General features: G+C 34.0%; 1 long non-coding RNA gene across 2 annotated transcripts in view; it reads right to left on the bottom strand.

The window, feature by feature from the left end:
• The window catches only part of LOC127176090 (uncharacterized), a 56,945-nt gene extending 34,724 nt beyond the window's left edge, over positions 1-22,221 (bottom strand). For both annotated transcript variants that reach the window (XR_007829058.1, XR_007829057.1), the window contains exons 1-2: positions 22,165-22,221; positions 21,119-21,220 (exon numbers count right to left, since the gene is read on the bottom strand). This is a non-coding gene — a long non-coding RNA (uncharacterized LOC127176090). The remainder of the gene's footprint in view (positions 1-21,118; positions 21,221-22,164) is intronic.
• Between the last annotated feature and the right edge of the window lie 628 nt (positions 22,222-22,849).

Genomic DNA, 22,849 nt, shown 5'->3' with positions numbered 1-22,849 from the left:
AAAAAATAAAAACTATATCAAAATCTCTTCTTATTTTCCATCTAAAAAAAGGAGAAAAAAATATATATTATTGCAGACTGCTGTTTGTTTCTCTACAATGCAAGCTTTCATGTGTGTGGTTGCCAGATATCAAGAGTTCAAATCTCCAAATCAGAGCTTCTCTGTTAAAAGGATACATTTTTGCCCCATGTTTTGCTTAATTTTTGCAATCTGCCAACCATGCACACGTGGTCACTCTTCATTGCAGAAGTGCCAAAGATGAACTAAAAAAAAAAAAAAGAAACTAACAAGTAAGCTGGAGTTTAGCGATCTCCATGTAAGATGTTCGGCTTTAAATGAAACTGTCATTCAGCCGGTCTGTGTTCTGTCATGAGATCTTGACTAGTGAGAATTGTTCCCTATACTAAGTGTTACCAAATTATTTTTAGTTTGTTTTTACCAGTTTTCATTATGTAGACAGAGAGATGCATATCTAAATCATTGATATTAAATCATATATTAAATAACCTATAATAAATCAGTACAACATATAAGGTAAAATAAACCATGTTCCACATTTTATTGATTTGTGCTTATTGGTAAGTGCAATATTTGAAATGTAAAAATACATTTCTCAAATGACAACAATCATTGTGATTATAATTTTTGAGCAAAAAAAAAAAAATTATATATATATATATATATATATATATATATATATATATATATATATATATATATATATATATATATATATATATATATAGATATATATAGATATATATAGATATATATAGATATATATAGATATAGATATATATAAATATAGATAGATAGATAGATAGATTTATTTTTTTTTTTTTTTTGCCAGTTTAACCGAAACAATATTTCAAAATGTTAACAAAAATGTTTTTACTGACTAAGACTACAGTAAAATGTTCATGTTTGACATTTAGTTGGATAAAAACATAAACAGGACAAGGTTATATAAATATATCTACTAACTAAAAAGTACATTTGACACAGGACTAAGACTAATTTAAAATACTAAGTCTAAGACTTATATTAAATTTAAAATTTACAAAATTACAAATTTAGCACAGTTTTTAACCCTGTATTTTTATAATTTAATCAAAATGGACATAACTGAAATATTCCCAGATAAATTGAATTGAGAGCTTGTAATTAGAAATCGAGGGAAATGGGGAAATCTGTATTAGTTCTGAGCTTTTATAAAAACAGTATCATGATTTTGCCTGATTGGGAAAACAACATGTCGTTGTTCAGCACATAAGGTAGTGTGAAGCGTATAAGTTATGCACATTATAAATATTGTGACATTAAGCCTGTTACTATAATTCATTTATAATATAAAACTAGATGGCCTGTTCAACAAGGGGCAAGTCATCTGCACCCTTTGTATGGGAGAACTTAAAACATCATCCAAAACCAGTGTGAAATATCATGTCATTTACAAGATGACAATCAGACAACAGCGGAAAAAAAAAAAAATCATTGTTGGGGTACATGGGTAATGTCATATTTAATTAAGTGTGTGTGGATTTATATGCATACACTTGTTTTCTTTCCTTAAAAATAAAATGCAAACATTGCCTTAATTATTTTTTAATTCACCAGTCATAGAGATTTTTTTATTTGTTGCCCAAGACATCAATTCTGTACACCAAATCCAACAGCGGCTTGTATCGTACTGAAGACAAAATTTTGGTATCGATCCAACCCTATCATCGACTCATCTTAACAATCGAAAACATTTACTTGGACTCAATCACCAGCATCCCAGACTTGCTCGTTTGACTCGTCTTGGGGAAGTTATTGCAAAACAAATCCTTTGTAATGGCGGGAGTTTGTTCAATAAAGCTGATTTACGCCTGGCCTGTTAATTTATCTCCTCTCATTAACCCGGGCCGCTGCTGGCTGCACTTCCTGCACTAATCAGCTGCTACTCCCACAGGCTGTGTCCACACAATCCCCAACATCCAGCACTGCAGAGCCCCGCTCAGACGGGCCCTCACAATGCACCATCCACAGTCTGCTTGTATTCCTCACACTCCAATTAACCAGATGAAATATTCCACAATTACAGCTGCACAGCTACCAAAACAATGAAGATTATATCATAAACTCAGTAAATTACTCCATTGTTCTATTACAGAGTAGCGAAAGTCTATATTTTTCGGTGTAGGTATAATTCAGCACACTGCCCCATATAAATGTAATTGTATAAACATGCATAAGTAGATGAGTGTGTGTTTATGTAGGTGTGAAGTTCAGCCTGCAACTCTCTAGTCTCACGTCTTGTAGACTATGAGGGTAATTAGGCAGGTAATGTGCTTGATTACAGGTCTGTTTCAGTGTGACCTCTCTCACATGACCCCTACACTTCCAAACAAACCTCAGCAACGTTAGTCTTCCATAGCCAGACTAATAAGGCCCAGTCCACATTCTGGCCATGCACCTTGCATTTAAACACACACTGACCACATATCATTGCAGCTGTACATGGGCAAGTTTAAAGAAAGTTACAACAGACCAGAAAATAAAATAAAATAAACCAAATAAATGAAAACGAAAAATGAAAATATAAAATTAAATATAAAATATAAATGATTTATTTTAATTAATAAATATATAAAAACCTATATAACTCAATACACACACACACACACACACACACACAAAATATAAAAAAAAATTATCACCTTACCCAGGTGCTGGGTAGTTTTTAAGCTGCTGGGTCAAATTTACTGATAAAATAGGATTAGGTTAGATAAAATAAGATACGAGTTGTATTTGTTTCTGTTTAGCTTGTTGGGTCATTTTATTGGGTTATTTTTATTATTTTTACCCAGGAGCTGGGTAGTGTTTAACTAGGCTGCTGTTTTAAATTTACTGATAAAATAAAATAAAATAAAATAGGGAAAGTTACAAAATCTGTGTTCTTTTACTCCCAATCAGATTAGATCACCATACTGAGCAAATGTTCAGTGAATTATGCGTCAGAAGGTCAGGGAATGGCCATGCGATCATGTCATCTGAGACTGAGAGTGCATGAGCAATGACAGTGAAATCACTGTCATTTGAGATTTTAACCTAAAATTAAAGCCACACAAGATCAAATGTCTCAGCTGCATATGAAAGTCTGTCTGGGAAAGTGTGAGAGAAACAAAAGAATAAAGTAACGAATGAAAGACAGAGTTGTGAGGAGGACAGTCACGTCTGGATTGAGCTCAAAGTAAGGGCAAGTCCCTGGTGCCACAGCGCCAGGCCATGAAGGATTACTTCTGCTAGCGGCCCATAGAAATGGAGTCTTTTGATCTTACGTTTTAAATTAAAATTCTAATTTGGACAATAAAAATTTAATCACCATTTTCAGACTCTCAAAGAGAATAGCAATAAGCATTTCCATGCAGGAAGCGCATTAATGTTAAGCGGATATAGCTGGTCTTCCATGACACCCTTTTTTCTGCTGCTTGAGTGAGTTGCTGCCGTTGATTCAGCTCTGACCTTCTTCTCATCAAAGTCAAATGCTTTTATGCCACATGCATGCTCTCCATTTCCCTATGTGAACCAACAAACAAGCTCTGCTTCACCACTACTCTGAGGATGTAACATTTACTGCTGCAAACAACTGGATCAGTATTCACGAACCAAGATTTAGTTATGAAATGAAGACATTTAATGAGATCTATTTGAGTAGTTTAAAGGGGTCCTATTATGGTCTTTTACAAAGTCTTGATTTTGTTTTGGGGGTGTACTAGAACACGCTTTCATGCTTGGTGTTTCAAAAAAAGCATTATTTTTAACACAATTCACATTATTACAATCCATTTCTCCCAGCCTAGCACATAGGCCTCAATTAGTTTCAGGTTTAATGAAGGCCCACCTTCCGAAAAATGGAATGTGTTGTGATTGGTTAGCTCTCCCACTGCATTGCGATTGGCAAACAGCTTAGAGGGTGTTTCAGTACTGCCACGCCCCTTGTCAAAGAAGCAAGTTCTGTGTACAGCTGTTAGCGCAAACTAGATTAAAGTGATTCTTACATTTTAAATATGGATATTTTTCTTACAAAAAGCATTGATTAGCTACAGGAGGCCTTTATTAACCCACCGGATCCATGTGAGGCACTTTTTATTATGGATGGATGCATATTATTGGACTTATTTTGGACTGATGAGGAGAAACACCCATCTATGCCATTCTAAAGCTTGGGAATGCCAGGATAAATTTTTATATAACTCCTAATATTACTCCTAGAATGCATGGAGGGTGAGTAAATAATACACTACAGTAGTGTTGGGTCCTATCGCCAGCCTGCGAGATTGCCAATGCATGATATTATCGTGCTAATGTATTTAATTATTTACATACTTAGTTTCATTGCCCAAAACCAGCCTAAAATTATCAAAGAACATCATCACTGATTAGTCTAGCCTATTCTAGTGCAAGTTTTGCATTTTAAAAAACACCTGCATTATAAGTAAAGCTATCTGCACTGTATTATGAATAAATCTCTTACCACACACTGCACACGTCTACGGCACGTTACGACTTTGATGCAGCAACCGGAGTAAATCACGGCTTCGGCATGTGTTTGGACCCACTGTACTGCACACGTCTGCGGTACGTCTAAACACAATGCTTGTGTTTATACCTGACACTTTGCGGCTCGTTGAAGCGGTTCTCCATGCTGCAGCGCTAAAGTTAGGCTAATCCCCCACCTCATCCCTACCCTCCCTCCAACAATTCGAATTTGCGTGGGCGGGATTTAATTTAATGATATTCTATTGGGCCGCATTGTGACATCATTGCATGTGGAAAACAAATGTTGTAGTCCAAAGGAGCCGTTCGTTGTAGCTCTTAAAAAGGGAATTTTTTTTAAACGAAATATCTCCTTTTGGAGTGGACTTTGAGATTTGTAACTTTGTAGTTACAAAAGCCGACAAGCGCCCTTGTTGCTTGTAAGCAGAAGCCAATAAGTCCATTTTAGCGAATCAGCATGCTGTATTTAGGTCAGGTGACAAGGCTGCCAGTCACTTTGAAAAGACGAGTTTCGTCAAAGCTGATTAAAAGAGATCAAAACTCTATGAACCCATATCATCTTCTTCAGAGTGTAGAAGGAAAACAAAAGCTGAAACTTTTTCACGGAACCTTACAAAAGCCACACATTACAATGGTGAGGGAAAGTTGCATGTCATCACAACCATACAATCTATGATTACAACAATGTTTGTCAGGTGTCTATACATTCTCAGTTGATGAGATTACAACATGTACAACAAGATATAACGAGTGTTTTTTTTTTTGTTTTTTTTAAGTTCTGAAACATGAAATGTGGAGTTATCTGATTTTGGCCAAAAAACGACTGTTGGAGTTATCTGCTTTTGCTAGAAAACAAACTTCTAATAAATAAAAGAACATACTTTCAAAGAACTTTAATTTTGTAAGTTACCTGTATTTAAGTTATTATTACCTATTATTACTTATAATGCACAATAATAAAAAAAAAACATGATTTCTGAAAATAAATAAAAATGGAGTTATCCGTTTTTGCAAATAAACTCTTCATATACTGTACATATAAGATTTCCCTTCCCCCCCAAGCATCATGTACATTAAGACCAGGAAAGTAAATAAACTGTATGTAGTGAATAGTAAATAGTGATTTAAATTGATATTCACATACACTACTATTTAAAAGTTTTGAATCAGTACGATTTTGAATGTTATAGTGTTAAGGCTGGCCAAAAACTTCAATTCAATATTACAAGTAAACTCAGTAAATATTACATTTAGTATTACAATTTTACACAACTGTATGAAAGATTTAAAAATTTCTCCCTGTAATGGTAAAGCTGAATTATCAGCATTATTACTTCATTGATCCTTCAGAAATCATTCTAATATGCTGATTTGTTGATCAAGAAACATATCTTATTATCAGTCTTGAAAACAGCTGTGCTGTTTAATATTTTTTTAATCCCTGATACATTTTTTCCTCTAGATTCTTTGATGAATAGAAAAATCACATGAACAGCATTAATTTGAAATATATTTTTACATTTACTTTGATGTCATTCCTGATCAATTTAATGAGTACTTGCTGAAACAACATGAGGGTGAGTAATTAATAGCAGAATTTTCATTTTTGGATGAAATGCCCCTTTAAGCATTATGTTTGAAAATGACTAGTTAATGAAATAATACAAAACTTAAATGATAATTTATGAAAGTTACCATTAACTTAAAAAACAATAAGCCATACTATCAAAAAAACCCTCTTTATCTTTAGGGGATGTTTCAGTGAACAGGAGGTCGGAGCACACAGCACAGCACATTTGACTTCCTCTGAGACCTCCAGGATTGGCTGAGAGCTGCCTAATGTTTTGGAATGATTTGGAATGACAAGCGGAGTGTAAACAGCTGGTGGGGGTGCTGGGGTGATGACATCGAGAAACTGAGTGCCCTTGGACACCAGCAACAGCTGTAAGACACTACACACCCTCCAAACAAAATTACGCCATCCACTCTCGCCTTCTCTCTCCATCCACTGTGCCTCAAAGACACATGTCAGAGTGGTGGAAGAGACTACTTACAAAAGCAGACAAAAGTCTAAGTATCATGCAAACTTTATGTTATGCATCCAAATCCTCTATGGATCACATTAATGAACTGGCTCCAGACACATGCCAAGCGTTCATGAGGACAGCTTCTGAGGACAAGACTGCTCCCCTCTTCATCCTAGAGCTAAGACTGTCCTCAACTCTCCGTAATGAGTTTGGTCCCATTCCAGGGCCCAGCACGAGCTTTACTGTATAATGTGTCTTCAATGGTCCGCTGGTGACAAGCTCACTAATTCACTCCACATGATTGCAGAACTATTCCCATTAAATGTTCAGGAAGAACTGCTGATGAGACAGTTAGACGGAATGTCAGATGAAAAACAGAGTAGAATCCCCCAACGCCTGCCCTGCATAGCTCAGCATGCCTTCTTTCTTCTTTATTCACCTCTCCTCTCTTTTATCACGAGTGCAATAATAAAATAACTGATTACTTTCTTCATAAACCCAGTTTTGACAGTTATCTCAATACAACTTAAAAGAGTTACAATGCAAGTAGTAAATGAACAAGAAAACATCACTCTACAGACATTTATCTGTGCACCTCCAAAATGTGCCTCTGATATTGTTTTCTATTGTATTTTATTTTGTCACACGGTTTTGACAAGTTATCTTTGCATGCCTGTTGCATCATGTCTGTTAGGATTCTGTATTCAGTTGTGCATTTTACACAGTTCTGCAATGGTAAAATTGTGGTATATTGCATTTGTCCCTGCATGCAACACCCAGAGACAATATGCTTGACAAAAATACCAAAACCGCAAGTCGTAGAGACTTGAAACTTGGAGGGAAGGTAGTAGTCACCCCGTCTACAACGTCACCAAGGCTCGCCCCAATCAGCCTGACAGGGACTCTACAGCGATCAAAATTTTGTTTATAGCTCCTAAACAGTCAGTCACAGGCTCAAGTGTCTTATGTCGTTTGATTCCTTGGCTCGAAATTTTTGGGTATTTTGCATTTTTTCGGAAAACCTACTTCTGCAAACTAGGCCTAGGTCGATTAACACCAAACCAGTGCAGAAAGATTCTCTGGAGTGTGAATATCAGTAATTATCAAAAAAAAAAATAAGTTGAACTTTCGACTCTCCGCCACAAAGGGATGCCAAAACGTTAGAAAGGGGCAGGGCCCCAATGGTTTTAACTTTTGATTGGAATGCGATATCTTCACCAAACACACAGCGCATATGTAAGAACTCAATCTAAGGTCACAGGACAAAAATTGCAGAGTTCAGCCACTTGGTGGTGCTATAAGAGGCAAAGACATAAAAACAGCAAACAACATAACTACACACCTGTTTGTCCTATCAACATGAAATGAATCGAAATGCACTGTCTTGGTCCGAAGTGCCACAAGTGCGGCATTTGCGCATCTCAAAAAACATGGAACCATAGGCCGATGAATTTTGAGCACCTATTAGACAAGCTTAACGGAGGTCGATCGGAACGAAACTTGGCAGGCCTGTTTGACTTAAATGTCCCTAAAGGTGAAAGTGCAAAAAAAAAAAAAAAAAAAAAAAAAAAAAATTGAAATAAATGAATACTTTTACGTAGTAAGAATGCATTAAACTGATCAAAAGTGACAGTAAAGACATTTTACTTAAATATTTAAAGATAAAAAATGTCAAATAAATGCTGAACATTGTTCAAATAATCCTGAAAAAAAAAAAAAGATTTCATGCTATGATTTCATAAAATATTAAGCAGAACAATTGTTTTTAGCATTAATAACAATAAGAAATGTTTCTTGAGTAGCAAATCAGCACATTTGTGACCGTGGACCACAAAAAGTAGCACGGTATATTTGTAGCAATAGCCAACAACACATTGTACGGGTCAAAATTATTATTTTTTCTTCTATACCAATAATCATTAGGATAATAAGTAAAGATCATGTTCCATGAAGATATTTTCCTACAGTAAATGTATCAAAACTTAATTTTTGATTAGTAATATGCATTGCTAAGAACATAGTTTAGTCAACTTTAAAGGCAGTTTTCCCAATATTTAGATTTTTTGTACCCTCAGATTCCAGATTTTCAAATAGTTGTATCTCAGCCAAATATTGTCCTATCCTAACAAACCATACATCAACGGAAAGCCTTGTTTCCGTTTTTCAGATCTCAAAATTGAACTAGAACTAGTATCTCAAAATATGACTAGTTTTGTGGACCAGAGTCACATTTGAATGTTTTCTGAAGGATCATCTGACACTGAAGACTGAAGTAATGATAAAAATTCAGCTTTGCATCACAGAAATAAAACATTTTAAAATATACTGCAATAGAAAACAGTTATAAATTGTAATAATATTTCACAATATTACTGTTTTTACTGTAGTTTTTCACTGTATTGCAGCCTTGGTGAGCATAATGAACTTGATCTTACCAACTCCAAACCTTTCAACAGCAAATAGCACAACTACTATCTTAATCACTAATATAATACAATAACTGACTTTTATGAGGGGTTTAACAATCATGAACAACACAACAACAACACTAATATAAGTTCTAATGATCTGAAGCAGAAATTTTTTAACTCTTATTACTAGTTCAAATTTAGCCAATTAACTTGCATTATGTCACAGAGCTTTAATAATGCAGTTTTCCATTTAAAACCTGTTGAAATGACCACAGAGACAACTTATTGTCTCCACCTGACTAGGCCGCTTAATATTTCTGGCATTTGCAATATGCAATATTTAGGAGCATAATTAATTTCTTTTCTCCAACACAATTGGTTCATTAAAATGGGACACTGCCTCTTATCTTTTCCCCAAAGGTGTTCAATAATTTTCTATTCTATTGCTGGCCTATAAACAGGGTCTTCCTGAAAGAGACAATCAAGAGCTATTCAATTATCAAGCTGGACTGGCTCCCTAACGCTGAGAGTTCACTAACCTTACAACATTGAATTGAGTGAAGAATAATTTCTCTTTTAAAAAAACCAATCTATTTAACAGTCCACAAAAATTATAGCTGGCTTCAAATGGTTGAAAAAGCTGAGAACGGCAAGAGATTCTCAGCATTTGTTGACAGAGCTGTCTGTCAATCTAATCAGCATCCATATAATCATGCACGCCAGCAAAACGTAATCAGCCTGTTAGCACTGGCCCCAGAAAGACAGCACTGAGACGGCTCTCTAAAGCCATCGTACACGGGCGCCGCGTCGCACATTGAAAGCGAAATCCCAATCTCAATTCAGAGACCAATGCAGCAGTATAAATATTGATCTTCTCGCTATCTCTCATTGGAATAGTCGCCACAGGTCCATATATCTATTTGTGTGGGACTGTTTGCAAGGCTGGGCAGACTGCAGCCAATGCACTAAAGTCCATTCAACATATAAACAAATACATCAGGGCTCAGTTTAAGCCAGCGCATTCAAACCAGCTCCTGCTGCAGTGTCACACTGCCACCTACTGCCGAAAACATTAACCGTGTTTCAACACCACTCGAGATCAAAGCTTAGATGCTTTGCCTCCCAAGTGATGATAGAGTGTTTAGATATTAAACGAAAAGGAGGATGTGCCGATGAGGTTAAGCTATTCAATTAGGCATAATTGTTTAATGATACGTTGGGGTGATCATCTTTTGAATTCATTTAAAAGGCTTTTAAAAGATCATTATGGATCTTCTCCTTTTAAATCACACAAACAATATATTTAACGTGCTTATTGATATATTCAGGGATAATAAAGCTAATCTTAATGTATTTTCATTCTAAAACCGCTTATTAGATCCAATACCAGGCCTTAAAGGGGACAGCTCAACCAAATCACCAATTATTCACCTTACTCAAAAGTGTCAAGGTGACTTTCAAGGTATTTTTCCACATTATGGAAGTCAGTGGGACCCATGTTAGGTTATCAACATTTTCTTTTGTGCTTAACAGACGAAACTAAGTCATACATGACTTGAGTGTGTGTAAATGATGACAGAATTTTAATTTTGGGGTGAACTGTCCCTTTAAAAAATGAGAAGCCTGAATAACATATTTAACTCATCAATGCAACTCAAGAAATTTATGGTATTTTCCAATTCGTCCTTTGTTCATGGTGATATTCTAGACATATTCACTTATATATTTTACTGTTACCACTTTGGAAATAATAGGAAAGTAGACTATTACCAATTTAAAACTGCACCATCATATGCCATTCTCAGTATCTCTCTTGTCGGGGAACGGCGTTGGTGTGTAAGTGGTGATTGGGCCTTTTCCCGACGGGTCATGTGAATGCAATGGTTTGGAGCTGAGATTGACTCTGGGAGCATTGAGACAGTCAGTCCTGCTCTTTTCTCACAGATAATGAATCAGACAGTGGGCTGCTAGACTGTGTTTATGGGCGTTCGGAGGCGCAAAGCGGGACGTGGGGAATTCATATTCACATATAACAGCCTGTGACACACACAGAAATGACAGGGAGCGGCCTCAAAGCAGGGCGCCTGGTGACTCGCACCTAAACTCAGGGGGTAGAGGAGGATCAGGGATAGCAAATCGATTCAGCGCTCGCCATCCCCCGACCACCAAAGTCATTTTGGGCTGCAGTAAAAGGAAATTCTATTACCAGTGACAAGTTTGTTTCATTTGCTCTATTGCTTTCATAGCCCAGACATTGACAATGTTGATGGTTTTTCAAATAAAATCATTTTATGTCAAGGCCATGGTGCTATATTATCTGCAGAGCTGTCTAAATTGCTGTCTTCTTCTTATAGAGGTTTTGACACTAAAAATGCCACGGTCAGATTGATAACTCTCAGGATCTCCCCCAGTGGAGTTATAACCTCCGGACTAATAAATATCTGACCCCATGTGACAGAAACGGAGAACAGACTGGAAGGTCGATGTACAATTGCACTTAAAAGTTTGGATATAACCAACTCATTATTCATTTCATTTCTGCAAGATGGTGAACTTGTTAAACTATTGTACTTCCTGAAACAACTTCATGATGTAAGAACTACTTAAAATACTGTTTTTAAAAAAGCCATCCATGTATGTTGGGCACTTGTTGATGATTCAGTTCATTTCATCAACTAAAAATAAAATAAAATAATAAAATAAAATAAAATCACACAACTATAAATTCCATGAAAGAGGAACTACATAAATACTGTTTAACACTTGTTGACTGTTATGCCTCCATTACCCAGTAAAATAAAATAAAAATAAAATAAAATAAAATCACAAACATAAATTTAATTAAAGAGGAACTACATAAACTGTTTAAAAAGCAATGTATGCTAGACACTTGTTGACTGTTACGCCTTCATTACCCAGTAAAATAAAATAAGATAGAATAAAATAATAAAAATAAACAAAACAAATAAAAAATAAAATATAATAAAATATCAAATTAAATTAATTTTGAAATAAAATGAAATAAAATAAAACTAAAATAAAATAAATTCAGTTTTCAAAAAAGTAAATTAAATTAAATAAAACAGAAAACACAAAATAATAAAATATAAAAATTGCATTAAATTAAATTGTAAAATTAAAAAAAATAAATTAAATTAAATTCACATTAAATACAAATAACAAAAGCTAAAAAAAAAAAAAATTAAAATACAATACAAAATCAAAATTAAATACAAATATTTAAATTCATTATTAAATTAAAAATTACATTGAATTTAATATTACACCTCCATTAACCAGTAAAATAATAGAAAATCAAATTAAAAAAAATATATAAAAAATTAAATTAAATTAATACCTCCATTTACCAGTAAAATAATATCAAAATCAAATAATAATAAAAAAAGTAAATTAAATTTAAAAAATGTAATTAAATTACACGAACAAAATAAAATACAATAAAAAACAATTAAATTATGAAATAATTAAAAAAATAAATAAAATGAAACAAAAAATTTAAAAATTAAATTAAATTATTAAATTTAATAGAACTTAATTTAAGTAATATTATGCCTCCATTAACCAGGAAAATAATATAAAACAAAAAGAAAATAAAAATTAAATTAAATTAAAATATGAAATTAAATTTAATTTAATAAAATAAAAAATATATAAAATTAAATTAAATTAAATTATTGAATTAAATTTAAAATAAAATAAACTATAAATAAAATTATAATAAAATAAAGTACATTCAAATAAATACAAATAAAATAAAAAAATAAATAAATTAAATTAAAAAAATATGAAATCAAAGCAAAATAAAATAAAAACAAATTAAACTATGAAATTAAATAAAGCAAAATGAAATAAAAAATATATATACAATTAAATTCAATTATTTAATTAAATGTAATTTAAAACAAAATAAAATATTTTATTTAAAAAATAATTAAAAGCATTTAGGCATTTTTTAGGCATCTTTTGATCAAAAATTAAGATCTCACACAAAAATTAAAATAGGAAGTGCAATTTTCATTACATTCTTGTCCTTTTGGCTTCAAACCCTCGAAAAGACACCCTTTATGAAGACTAAGATGCCTTTTGTATACAGTGTAATCCCTGTTTGAGTTATCTGCTGTTAAAGCCCACCCAGCCCTTTAGAGAAGCACACACAAAGAGACGACAGAGACAAAACAAGCCTGGGCAAACAGACATCCAGAACTGAGAATACCGGGTACAGAGACATGATCCGGCTGTGATCCTGCACCTCAGACCGACATGATCCCCAGTAATGACAAATCTCTCAATGAGAGGCTGCAGGGCTGACCAAACAGCTCTCTACACACGCATACACCCTTAAATAAAACTTCATGTTTCAACAGCTCAAGCTCCATGGCCAAATAAACAGTGTGGCAGCCAGAAGCATGCTGAGACTGTTACACCTGAATGCGCAACACACTATATTACAGCCTTGCGAGAAATGTAGGGCAATAATATTATTGCAGCAGATCTTTATGTCTGACTTTTAGTGTTTTCACATTGAAGCTCTAATACATCACTGCAGCAGTATTTTAAAACTAAGTCATTTAAAATTTGTCATCACACAGCCTAATGGAGGGACTATTCACAAAATTTGGTGATTAAACACTATATATAAGAAGCTTATTTTAACTGCGTGCACGGACCAGGCATTATCATTAAAGGAAACAGAATTGTAACAGACCGGGTAGCTATTGAAAATAAGGCCTTTCAACATGCCTCACTCATTAGCGGTGCATAAAGTACTTCAGACAATCTCATAGAGTGCAATAAAAAGGCTGTATCCTGCCTCAGGCGACCGTTTTCTACAAAGACACACATCTACCATTAAAACTAAAGTTTTTGCTTCATATTTACGCTGTGGGGTAAAAAGCAAACTCACGGGATAAGACAATTTGGTAAGACGCATTAATTGCACCAGTGATTATCAGGCAAGATCTACTCCTGCTTCATATTTATAGTTTTGTCCACTTTTCATTATGGTGTTCATTACTGGGTATAAATAATGTGCATAAATGTGCCTGCACCCTTCGACACACTCCATAATATTGCCAAGCAATATCCATCTTGTCCGAGGTTATCAGACATTACCTTACTGAATTATGTCTATTAGTTGCTTCGCAGCTTGCCTTGCCATCAGCCGCTTTCTGCAGCCATGACAGCATTAACTTTTAGCTTTATTGCATCTTCTTTACCCAACATACGCCATTAATCTGCTTAATGACTACCATGACCCCTTTCATCCAATTTCATAAAATAAAACATATTAATAAAACGCATTAAAGCTCCTATTGTACAGGATCTTCTAATAAATCAGAGAGCACTTTTCAAGGAAATGGCTGCACATAAGGGCCGCTGGTTACCTTATTTATTTAATGTTAAGAGGGTTTTTGTGCGTTTGCACACAAAGATTAAATCAGGAAAATAAGGTGGTTTTAAAATTAAAGGAATTGCTTTAAAGATTGACCAAAGCCTTTTCACTTGTGACAAAAACTTTTTTTTTTTTTTTTTTTTTTTTTTTTTTAAATGTACATGTATGTCCTGTCGAGCACGTACGCATTGTGTCTTCAGACACTTCACTGAAATATTTCTCTTTATCAAAATTCTTTGAACACTATTTGTGCACATATAAACTGATCTCATGTACAAATTGATTTACAAAACATACACAGTATATGTGCCATTCTACAGAATTGGTTCAAAGTCAGAGTCAAATGGAATTTTTTTTTTTTCCACAAATTTTGCATGAATGCAAATCATACAGCATCCTTTAAACTGCATTTTGGAAGGTCAAACAAGGGGGTGAGTACATTATCTGTAAATCTTTCATTAGTTTGAATATACACTGAACCAAAAACTATCATAACATCTTAAACTGAAAATTCAGTATACTTTATTTCTGACAAAACGTCCCATGTTTCGGTTGTGACTGAACATTTTTGGTAGTGACAGAAATGTTTTCATTGCAAATACAGCACATTACAGAATTGCAACCCACATACTAAAACACTACTAAAATTTGCATAACTCTACTAAAATTTTGTTTATTTCACTCAAATAAAGGATTATGTTCTCCTTTTTTTTCCACTACCAAAACACTTCACCACTTGTTTCGGTCGTGACTGTTTTGTGACAATTTTATATACTTTTGAACCTAGCTCAAAGATGCCAATCAGCACATGGTTCTGAACAATTGTACACATAAAGTAAACACATTTTTCATACTTTCGTACACATTTACCTCAAAATAATGGGGTATATCTACCCACCATGTAGCTATGAGAGAAGGACAGGATATTTCCTGATCATAAACGTGTTTTTTTTTTTTCTTTTTAAATCAAAAAATATATTTTTAAAAACAATAATGGAATAAAATGCAAAGATGTGTTTCAGTGTCATTTTCAAAAATTGAAGGGGTTTGGGTTTGGGACAGCCACCTCCCAAATACAAGTACCCACTAAATGATGATTTATTAAGTTGAAATTGATGATATATTAAGTTTCCTGATATTTTAAATATTACTGTGGGTTTCAATAGGTAATAAAAGGATCTCAGTAAACAGCTAAGATTTGAATACTTAAATGCTTTTAAATGTTTTCTGATTGTGATACAGCAATTTGCACCATTTCTGTAGAAAGGTCCATGCATATTCTAAAAATGCAGAAAATAGAAAAAGTGAAGTGTCTGAATGCCTCCGCCTCAAGACATTTGTTTAGAACTGTTCTTGGATGACCTGAGGGTGAGTGCATTTATAGCAAATTTTCATTTTTGGATAAACTATTCCTTTAAGAAAATATGCACAACAAAAAGAATAACCTAATTAAACATGGTGTTAACCTAATCTGATGATCTACATCAATATGATATCATAAAGTCTCCATTCCAATCACTGTAGTTCCTTGTAGCCTTGCTGTGCATAATTATGTGATTTGATTAATAAGAACACAAAAGAACTGAAACCTGCCATATGCATGCTTTAAAATAGACTTTATGATCTGCAAACCTGGCAAGTGCTGAGATCAGGAGTTATGGTGTTCACTGCCCCGAGTCTAAGGCCTTTGAAATCATCTACAGACTGGAAAGACTAATCTCTTTGATCAAGGCCTGTCTGACACCTCGTCATAATTTGTTCTGAGGTCCAAAACACTGGGCAAAGACATATAATTAAACTAACATCACACACAGTGCATTCATAAATCTGAAATCTTCAGTGACAGTACAGCAAGTGGTTAAGACAATTTTTTTTTCTCTTATGAATCAACACTCATTACTGAAATAATTTAATTTCAATAAAGCTTTAAGTGAAAAAAATAAGACACTTTTAAACAAAAAACCCTCCCAAAAAAAAAAATACTTAAAAAAAAATAATAATAATTTAGATTTTTTTTAATGCTTTTTAGGCAAATATGGCAATAGCCACATGAAAACATCTCCCCACACTATAATTTTATACTCCATACACACTGCAAAATTATATTCACTAATTTCAAGATAAGCATAATCCACCCAAACAGACCCCATAAATGTGAGTCAACTCAATTGGCCTCTCATAAATTAAACAGACATCAATTATAGCAATCAATTACAATACCATGCATATTCAAACTGTACTACCAGCCCACTCTAACATCTATATTCAAAGAGGAGTGAGCACCTTTTAAAATTTCACTGGGGATCAGAGGAATTAAATCGCTATGCATTGCATCCAGTTCCAGGCACGTTAGCTGGTGTTGATTTTAATATCAAAGCCTCTTCGCCATCAAGAGAAGCGCTCGAGATCTCATTACCCAGCCATGATAGACGAGAGACAGAGCGCACCTGCCACACAACTCAGTCACCCACCCACCTGCTAACACAAGTCTCTAAGGGACAGTGGATCAGAGCGGAGATCCTCAACAGGTGGTGATGTGACCTCTTCTAAAAAGAAAAACAAATGTAAATAATAAAATACTACCAAGTTTATAATTGTGCATAGTAAAAATGAATGAGTTTATCAACTTAAAGGGAAGAAATGATGTGGATGTCAAAGGCTGAGAGTCTAATCAAACTGTATGACTTTATTTAACTTGATGGAATCTAGTTAAAAAACATTAAGAAGGAAAAAGACATTGCCTGATGTTTCAACCTTTGAAAAATCAAACCTACAGGTAAAACAATTGCTTTGTTTTTAAATGCTTCCACCATTCCTATCACAATATTATTGGAAAAGGCAAGTGCCAAGTAAAATAAAATTAATTAATAAATTAATTTTAATAATTAACTCAATGTACTGTTAATTAAAAATAACCCTGTCACTATCACATGAAAAAATATAAAAAAATCTATAAATTAAATATATAAAATCAATTGCACTAAACATATATTTAAAAACATTAATTGTTTCTGCAAGTGCTTTCAGCATTCCTAAGATTTTCTATTAATAAAGGACAAAAGTGGCAAAATTAATTAATACATAAATAATTTTTAAGTGCTTCTCGCATTCCTATCACTATCCTATCAATCAAGGCAAACTTGTCTAATTAATAAATGAATAAATGTGACCCTGGACCACAAAAACAGTCTTAAGTAGCACGGGTATATTTGTAGCAATAGCCAAAAATACATTGTATGGGTCAAATGATCGATTTTTCTTTTATGCCAAAAATCATTAGGATATTAAGTAAAGATCATGTTCCATGAAGATATTTTGTAAATTTCCTACCGTAAATATATCAAAACTAGATTTTCTCAGTCTTTTGTTTTTTTTGGGGGTTTTTTTGTACCCCCAGATACCAGATTTTCAAATATCCTAATTTCAGATAATTGAACCTTATGACTGGTTCGTTGGTCCAGGGTCACAAATAAAGTCTTCAAGTCCTATAAATAAAGGCAAAGTGCCAAAAATTATTTTCTAACAATGTAAGTATTTTCTACCACTTTTTTTTTTTCAACTTAACACATCCTTGCTAAAAAGTATTAATTTATTTAAAAAAAAAAAATGACTGACCCCAAATTTTTGAACTGTCCTGTATCGTTAAAAAGATTTCTATATTAAATAAATCCTCTTCTTTTTTTCACATTTTTTAATTTAATCAAAGAATCCTCAAAAAATATAACTGGTAATAAAAAGATAAATAGAAAAACATTTTTCGATGACAAAACATATTGTAACTCTGCTAGGTTACTCAAAGTTGAGTCATCCAAAGAAACGACATCCTGACTTTGATCGTCCTCTCAGGTCAGGATAAATAGTCCTTCCTAATGAGTGAAACTGTTTTTTGATGTCACATATATGATTAACACCAGGGGCTCGATTTGGCTAGGTGTCACAATTTGCCATGGACTAGCAATGTCTTTGAGGCATGTGGTCACTGCTGATGAGAAGGAGACAGATTAAGCCTGTTAAAATAATTAACATAAAAAAAGCAAAGGACATGAAAAGCAAAAGACATTCCAGCCCTCCTTTACCCTTGACATTCCCTCAGTGAGGCGCAAGATGAGTTGCAAAAGGATTTAATTTGAGAAATTACAAAACAGCAGGACTCAGGAGCCCCACAGGTAGCGCAGACTGAATCTCTCCCTCGCCAATTTAAAACATAGACGTTGAACAAAGAGGGTGTGAAGCCTGAAGGGATAATTCTGTCTTGCGCTATGCCTACAGTGGGATTTGGATCACCGTTCTATTTGGCCTCCTGTGGAGAGGTTTCGAATGGAAGGACAACACCATGTGCCGTCGCAAAAAATCTGAATCTTATTTCACACAAGGATCGGCCCTCATCAGCACATCAAAGACTCCTTACTGCATTAGCATTCAACTGAAGTGAGCTTGAGCTTCTGCTACACTACATGGACCCAAACAAATGATCACCAGCTAATGGCCCCAGCTAGACGGCCAAAACACACAAAACCGTGCCGAAAAGCCTCAAGCCAATAGTTCATAAAACGCAGAATGTTCTGATATAAATCTGGTAATTAGGCAGAATCTCAGACCTTATTGCCAACAGATCCAAAGGAATGCAACCATTTCACCCTATAACACAACAATATTTACATCATATATTGGTGGCTGATACTTATTTTAAAGAAAAGTCTAATTGAAATGTCATTTTTGCACATTCATTCCACTTGCCACTTTTTGGAAACATAAATTCCTGAGTTTGACAACTGAGACATCTGTAATTAAGCCATTCTTGTTTGTAGCCTGTTTAGAAACAGTTATGATTATTGCCATTTCGTTTGTTGCTGATAATGGCAGAGAAAATTAAATACTTCACCTTTAAGGAAAAACCAATTACCCTGTTAGAAAAATTACATACTGGAACATACTCTTGACAACCTGATAATTGCATTTTTGGGGTTTTAAAATAATTTAATTCACCTATTTGTAGAATAAACACTCAAAACCTTCAAGTGGAGGAAATATATTGCATACTGACTATATACACTACTGTTCAAAAGTTTGGGATCAGTAAGATTTTTAATGTTTTTAAGAAGTCTCTTATGCTAACTAAGGTTGCATTTATTTGATCAAAAATACAGAAGAAAACTGTATTATTTCAAAATGTTATTGGAATTTAAAACAATAGTTTTCTATTTTAAAGAGGTCATCAGATGCCCATTTTCCACAAGTTGATATGATTCTTTAGGATCTTAATGAAAAGTCTGTAATATACTTTGTATAAAAATTCTCAATGCTTGTGTAAAACAACACCCTTTTTACTTTGTCAAAATGAGCTCTACAAAAATCATACCATTCTGATGGATTGTTCCTTTAAATGCAAATGAGCTCTGCTCGCTCCGCCCCTCTTTTCTCTCTGTGGAGTGATGAGCTGTGCTCGGCGAGATTGTTTACTTTAGCCGCATTTAGTGCGTTCAGCCGTGAAACTTGCTAACTAGCAACATGCATATTAGGAAAGGTGATTGCAGAGATTCATAAAAAGAAACCCATATACTCACTTCTGCTGTAGGTGAAGATGGATAACGAATGATTTGCGTGAACATAGATGCATTTATGTAGATCAGGAAGCACATTCCCTTCACAAACAAACATAATCCACTGCATCTTCAGCGGCTCAGATGTCGGGAGTAAATGACGACCACTATTATCCAGCAACACAACACCTCAATCGCTCAATCAGTGATATTTTTGTCTAACTTACATCCCTGCTCCGGCAGCTCGGACTGTGACAGCTGATTTAGGGCGGGTCTGAGGTAAAACTCTCATGTCAATAAACTATCGTGGGAGCGGCCTCTGTCAGTGTGACACCACATTTGAAAAAGGGAATATTATTTTTACAGATTAATTAAAAACCACTGCATGGATTTTTATCATTATAGGGTAAATGTGTACATACCCTGCCAACACACATTAATGTTCAAACAACATGTAAAAGTGAACTTTGCATCCGATGACCCCTTTAATATACTTTAAGATAAAATTTATTTCTGTGATGCAAAGCTGAATTTTTAGCATCATTACTCCAGTCTATGATCCTTGATCTTTCAGAAATTAACGATGGATGTGTTAAATTTATTTTTAAAAAAAGTGATAGTAAAGACCTATATTGTTAGAAATAATTTCTTTTTTGAATAAATGCAGTTATTTTTAGTTTTTTTATTCATCAAAAAAAATTCTAAAAAAAAGTATCACAGGTTCCAAAATAAATCTGAAGCATCACAACTGTTTCCAACATTGATAATAAATCAGCATATTAGAATGATTTCTGAAGGATCACGCGACACTGAAGACTGGAGTAATGACGCAGAAAAATCAGCTTTATGTCACAGAAATAAATAAAATTTTAAAGTACATTAAAATAGAAAACTGGTATTTTAAATTGCAACAATATTTCACAGTATTACTCTCATTTCTGCATTTTTGATCAAATAAATGCAGCCTTGACTAGCGTAAGTGACATCTTTAAGAAACACAAAAATCTTACTGATCCCAAACTTTTGAACGGTATATACACACACATATACATATACACAACACACACAGAGTCAGAACACACGCTTTTTTTTTTATATATAACACATGACAGCTGTGCTGACATGGAGAAAACTACATGGCCGTATAAAACATGTATGCATGTATGATATATGCAGCTGACTTACTTTTGAGTTTCTCAGACTGATCCATGCAGAACAATCTGGTGTGATGTTTCAGGCATGTGCTGTCTTGGCTCCGTGCACCCATGTCAATACTTTCACTGTAGCCTGTGAATGTAAAATAGGAATGGAAGGTTAGCATTATTGAGTCTCGGTTCCTACACTGGTCAAATCGATTGCTCCTCGTATCTATTTTAATGACTGAGAAATAAATCGAGCCACAGCTTCTTCCTCCTAATGAGACTGGTAACAGGTGCCAGCAGGATTCAGGAGCTTTATGTTTTATTTGTAGTGAGCACAACAGTAGGCTACTGTTGCACACCTGACCATAGTAAACAGTAGGATACACCTGCAGAATTGGGGAAGGAAGTTTCTTGAGAGGATACTGCAAAATCCAAAATTTTTTATCTGTTCGTTCAAGATTTGCACAGAAGAAAAACCACAAATCTTACCGAAACCATATGCAAACCAAAGACTGAAAACGTAATATATAAATGAACATTTCTCATTTTCTTTCGTTATACCTAGTTGTACAAATTAGCTACACCTGTAAAAGGAAATCTGAAGTATACAGACATATTTCTAATTAATTACTACAAAAGTAATTAAAAGAAAATTATAAATTATAGAGAAATTAATTAAATAAACATAAACAAACACACGATACATCACAAATATTTATAGTTTGGAGGAATTAGGGCTACTCCAGACAAACACCGACATAAACAACATCAGTGCTAACGTACATCTAAATAAAACGATTACGCATTTCTGAATTATAATAATTAATTTTGCCAACGAAATCTGACACGAAATTTTGCCAGGTTTTGCTAACTTCGTGAGACAGAAGTTAAGCAAACACAAACGTTAGCTAACGTTACGTTTACAAAAAGACACGCAGCAAAACGATTTGTTTAAAGGTAGGTGATTAAGATTATTAAATGAGATTTCACTGACCATTTTAAATTCAGTAAATTGTTGTTGTTTTTTTAAAAAAAAAAAAAAAGCGAAATGTAATCCAAACATTGATATTACTTTTGCTCACAACTCACCTAACAGCAGGTGCAGATCTCGAAAAGTCCCGGATGCAAGACTGGGCGTGTCCAAACATCTCACATTTGCCGCGTTAAAAAAAAACGTTCGTTCGCTTCAGCATGCCTTCATTAATATTACTAACCTTTTTCTGCTTTTTCTGTCCTACAAAGACATGCAGGAATTACTAAAACGACTATATTAGTATGTTATTCCGAGTTGAAGCAAACGAACGATTCTTTCACTTAAATGATTTGTTCAAAAACACCGATTCATTTCAAATTCAAAGTAACCACAGCACGAGCAAATAACATTCGAGCGCGGGCTGTCAAAGAAGCATTTCATTGGTTGGAACTGCATAACGAATACGCCCCCTTCGCTAAAGGATTTGCTGTTTTGAGTCTGAACAAGACTCTTTAAAGAATCTGTTGAGAAAATAATGGAAAAAGTCATTAAACGAATCTGAATAATAGTAATAACTAGATAAAAAAAGTTTGTCAAGACAAACTTTAGGTTGGCTTGAGAAAGCCGGAACAGAAAGTTTAAAAAAGTTTGAAAAGTTTATAAAGTTTAAAAAGTTTAAGAAGGTTTAAAAAGTTTTAAGTTTGATGGTTTTCAGTCTATTCTGGATTTAAAGGTTAAAGATTGGATGTTTTGAAGGCAATACAGTCTGTCAGAGATAGATAGAATGTTGTTAGCATGTTA

This window comes from Labeo rohita, chromosome 14, assembly GCF_022985175.1.
Source record: "Labeo rohita strain BAU-BD-2019 chromosome 14, IGBB_LRoh.1.0, whole genome shotgun sequence".
In the NCBI taxonomy this organism is placed as follows: Eukaryota; Metazoa; Chordata; class Actinopteri; order Cypriniformes; family Cyprinidae; genus Labeo; species Labeo rohita.
Note: the sequence above shows the minus strand (reverse complement) of the source record. Positions and strands in the feature narration are given on the sequence as shown.